A 5,550-nucleotide genomic window follows, 5' to 3' on the forward strand; every position below is an offset into this window, starting at 1 on the left:
TACACACGAGCACATTAACACCCCCTCTCTTCTAAAGTCCGGACCCCAATATAGGTCTCTATCACTTTGTCTCTCAAGCATGCACACATCTCTTCCCCCACTCTCTAGGTCTCCCGATATCTCTCTTTGCCAAGCACACACACTATGTAGAGTGTATCTTTCCCATACACACAAAACGTCGCCCCCAAACATCTATCTCCCTAGTTATGTGGTTCTCGCACACTCACCTCACACACCACCCCCACTGCAAACAAGCACACTTTTCTCCTTGTGCACCACTCTCCTCTTTCTATCTCTCCCACATGTGGACCCGCCCCAGCTCCTTTCTTGTATACATATTTGTCGTGACTCTTTCCATAGCTCCCTAATGTATCATCATTCTCAATATCGCATGTTGTTCTCTACACCTTTTATTCTAGATCTCTCATGAAGTCCCTATCACACACACGATGACTCGCTTCCCTTGCGTCTCCGTACATAGGCCAATTTCGAACAACATCAGCATTGTCTCTCTATGTATACGCCATTTATGGACACAAACAACCCCTATCCCCCCTCTCTTCCTCTCTCTCTCTCTCTCTCTCTCTCTCTCTCTCTCTCTCTCTCTCCGTCGCTCTCTCTCTCTCTCTCTCTCTCGCTCGCTGTCACACCCCTCTCCCACACACACTCGATGTCTCTTCTAAATAGTCTGCTCCCGGGCCGCACCCATGCTATCCCGCTACTACACATGCTTTTGTCTCTCTGTGACACACATGTGACACCATTCCCCCTTCTCTTATACTAGGTTTACATCATTAGTGGTCTCTCTACTCCACATACACACACTCCCTCTCACACACAAATGCGCACACAAACACACACAGACATGCACAAACACCCATTTATCTGGATCCTCATCTCTCCCCATGTTCACATGTGTATCTCACACACTCACTCTCTGATTATGTCTATGTGTCTCCACGTTACACAACACAAAGCCCCATGTACATGTCTCTCCCTATCCTCCACACACATAGACACAAAGAATCTCTTATCATTGCCTCAGTCTCTAGACATATCACACACGCACACTGTCTCTCTCACACAGACACGCCCAACAAGGGTTTCCCCGTGAATAACTTACCATATATTCATCAACAGTCGTTGCAGTATGGCGAACACGAGACGTGAAAAAGAATAAATCTACACGTGCGTAGACCACCTAGTATGACTACTAGGACTAGAGCAAGCCGAAAACGCGCCACCGTCACCCCCTCCTTATCGGTGACGGGAAAACCTTTGTTTTACACAGTCAAGAAGTCATTGTGCTAAGGCCCCACATGTTGAGGCGTTGAATAGAATGTAGATCCTAGTTTACGAAAACAAATATCGATAATACATTTGTATCTCCATACTTATATTTCTTCTCTTATAAAAAACCGAGTTGGTGATGATGGTGAAGGAAATATGACCTAGAGGCAATAATAAAGTTGTTATTTATATTTCCTTATATCACGATAAATATTTATTATTCATGCTAGAATTGTACTAACCGGAAACTTAGTACATGTGTGAATACATAGACAAACAAAGTGTCCCTAGTATGCCTCTACTTGACTAGCTCGTCAATCAAAGATGGTTATGTTTCCTGACCATAGACATGTGTTGTCATTTGATGAACGGGTCACATCATTAGAGAATGATGTGATGGACAAGACCCATCCGTTAGCTGAGCACTATGATCGTTTAGTTTGTTGCTATTTCTTTCTTCATAACTTATACATGTTCCTATGACTATGAGATTATGCAACTATCGAATACCGGAGGAACACTTAGTATGCTATCAAATGTCACAATGTAACTGGGTGACTATAAAGATGCTCTACAGGTGTCTCCAATGGTGTTTGTTGAGTTGTCAAGCAATGTGACAAATGAGTTTGTTACAGGATGATGCATTACAGAACGAGTAAAAAGACTTGCCGGTAACGAGATTGAACTAGGTATTGAGATACTGACGATCGAATCTCAGGCAAGTAACATACGGATGACAAAGGGAACAACGTATATCGTTATGCGGTTTGGCCGATAAAGATCTTCGTAGAATATGTAGGAGCCAATATGAACATCTAGGTTCCGCTATTGGTTATTGACCGGAGACGTGTCTCGATCATGTCTACGTAATTCTCGAACCCGTAGGGTCCGCACGCTTAATGTTCGGTGATGATCGGTATTATGAGTTTATGTGTTTTGATGTACCGAAGATAGTTTGGAGTCCCCGATGTGATCATGGACATGAGGAGGAGTCTCGAAATGGTCGAGACATAAAGATTGATATATTGGACAGCTATATTTGGACACCGTAAGTGTTCCGGGTTATTTCGGTGAAAACCAGAGTGCCGGAGGGTTACCAGAACCCCCTGGGGAACTAATGGGCCACATGGGCCTTAGTGGAGAGGGAGGGCAGGCCAAGGCAGGGCCGCACACCTTTAGTCCGAATTGGACCAGGGAAGGGGGGCGATGCCCCCCTTTCATTCTCCCTTCTCCTCTCCTTGCTTCCCCCTTCCTCCTCCTAGTTGGACTAGCAAAGGGGGAGTCCTACTCCTACTAGGAGGAGGACTCCTCCCCTCCTTGGCACGCCCAAAGGGCCGGCCGGCCTTCCCCCTTGCTCCTTTATATACGGGGGCAGGGGCACCCTAGAACACACAAGTTGATCATTGATCCCTTAGCCGTGTGCGGTGCCCCCCTCCACCATAATCCACCTTGGTCATATCGCCGTAGTGCTTAGGCGAAGCCCTGTGCCGGTAGCTTCATCATCACCGCCATCACACCGTCGTGCTGACGAAGCTCTCCCTTGACACTCAGCTAGATCAAGAGTTCGTGGGACGTCACCGAGCCGAACATGTGCAGATCGCGAAGGTGCCGTACTTTCGGTACTAAGATTAGTCGGATCGTGAAGACGTACAACTACATCAACTGCGTTGTCATAACACTTCCGCTTACGGTCTACGAGAGTACGTGGAAAACACTCTTCCCCTCTTGTTGCTATGCATCACCATGATAGATCTTGCGTGTGCGTAGGAATTTTTTTGAAATTACTGCGTTCCCCAACAGTGGCATCCGAGCCAGGTCTATGCGTAGATGCTATATGCATGAGTAGAACACAAAGGAGTTGTGGGCATGGGTATATACATATTGCTTGATGTCACTAGTTGATTCTTGATTCAGCGGTATTGTTGGATGAAGCGGCTCAAACCGACATTACGCATACGCTTACGCGAGATTTGTTCTACCAACATGCTTCGCACATAGGTGGCTGGTGGGTGTCAGTTTCTCCAACTTTAGTTGAATCGGATTCAATGAACAGGGTTCTTTCTGAAGATCAAAAAGCAATCACTATACTGTGTTGTGGTTTTTGATGCGTAGGTAAGAACGGTTCTTGCTCAGCCCGTAGCAGCCACGTAAAACTTGCAACAACAAAGTAGAGGACATCTAACTTGTTTTTGCAGGGCATGTTGTGATGTGATATGGTCAAGACATGATGCTAAATTTTATTGTATGGGATGATAATGTTTGTAACAGAGTTATCGGCAACTGGCAGGAGCCATATGGTTGTCGCTTTATTGTATGAAATGCAATCGCCATGTAATTGATTTACTTTATCACTAAGCGGTAGCGATAGTCGTAGTAGCAATAGCTGGCGAGACGACAACGATACTTCGATGGAGATCAAGGTGTCAAGCCGGTGACAATGGTGATCATGACGGTGCTTTGAAGATGGAGATCAAAGGCACAAGATGATGATGGCCATATCATATCACTTATATTTGATTGCATGTGATGTTTATCCTTTATGCATCTTATTTTGCTTAGTTCGGCGGTAGAATTATAAGATGATCTCCCACTAAATTTCAAGGTACAAATGTTCTCCCTGAGTATGCACCGTTGCGACAGTTCTTCGTGCTGAGATACCACGTGATGATCGGGTGTGATAAGCTCTACGTTCACATGCAACGGGTGCAAGCCAGTTTTGTACATGCAGAATACTCGGGTTAAACTTGACGAGCCTAGCATATGCAGATATGGCCTCGGAACACTAAGACCGAAAGGTCGAGTGTGAATCATATAGTAGACATGATCAACATAGTGTTGTTCACCATTGAAAACTACTCCATCTCACGTGATGATCGGACATGGTTTAGTTGATATGGATCACGTGATCACTTAGATGATTAGAGGGATGTCTATCTAAGTGGGAGTTCTTAAGTAATATGATTAATTGAACTTAAATTTATCATGAACTTAGTCTTGATAGTATTTGCATATCTATGTTGTAGAGCAATTGCTCGCATATAGCTTCCCCATTTTATTTATGATATGTTCCTAGAGAAAACTATGATGAAAGATGATAGTAGCAATGGTGCGGATTGGATCCATGATCTGAGGATTATCCTCGTTGCTGCATAGAAGATTTATGTCCTTGATGCACCGCTAGGTGACATAACTATTGCAGGAGCAAATGCAGACGTTATGAACGTTTAACAAAGCTTGGTATGATGACTACTTGATAGTTTAGTGCACCATGCTTTACGGCTTCGAACCGGGACTTCAAAAATGTTCTGAATGCCACGGAGCATATAAGATATTCCAAGAGTTGAGATTGGTATTTCATACTCATGCCCGTGTCAAGAGGTATGAGACCTCTGACAGTACTTTGCCTACAAGATGGAGGAGAATAGCTCAACTAGTGAGCATGTGCTTAGATTATCTGGGTACTACAATTGCTTGAATCAAGTGGGAGTATATCTTCTAGATAAGATAGTAATTGAAAAAGTTCTCTAGTCACTATCACCAAGTTACTAGAACTTCGTGATGAACTATAATATTGTAACGCCCCGAGACCGTTGCACCAGGTGTCTTCCAGTTATTCGCTGTTGTTGCCTTGTCATTTGTTTCGGTGTCATGCATTTCATATCATGTCATCATGTGCATCGCATTTGCATACGTGTTCGCCTCATGCGACCGAGCATTTTCCCCGTTGTCCATTTCGCGATCTGACACTCCTATGTCCTCCGGCGTCCCCTTTTGCCTCTTTTCATGTGCGGGTGTTAAACATTCTCGGAATGGACCGAGATTTGCCAAGCGGTCTTGGTTTACCATCGGTAGACTGCCTGTCAAGTTTCGTGCCATTTGGAGTCTGTTTGATACTCCAACGGTTAACCGGGGATCCGTAAAGGCCTCATGTGTGTTGCAGCCCAACACCCCTCCAAAGTGGCCCAACACCCACCCAAACCCCCTCCATCCTCTTGGTCGTTCGATCACGATCGCGTGGCCGAAAACCGCTCTCCATTTGGACTCTCCTAGCTCCCTCTACCTATAAATATGTGTCTCCTTCCGAAATCTCGCGAACGGACCCTAGATCTTTCTCCTCCGTGCGCCGGACATGTCCACTCCGCCGCCGGACATGTCCGCCGACCACCTCACCCCTACCTATCATAGGCCGCCCCGTCGCCGCTCTCCTCCAACCCCCGCGCGCCACCTCACCCGCCGGCCCTCTCTCTCTCTCCGCACCGC

Source organism: Triticum dicoccoides, chromosome 2A (assembly GCF_002162155.2).
Source record: "Triticum dicoccoides isolate Atlit2015 ecotype Zavitan chromosome 2A, WEW_v2.0, whole genome shotgun sequence".
Lineage (NCBI taxonomy): Eukaryota > Viridiplantae > Streptophyta > Magnoliopsida > Poales > Poaceae > Triticum > Triticum dicoccoides.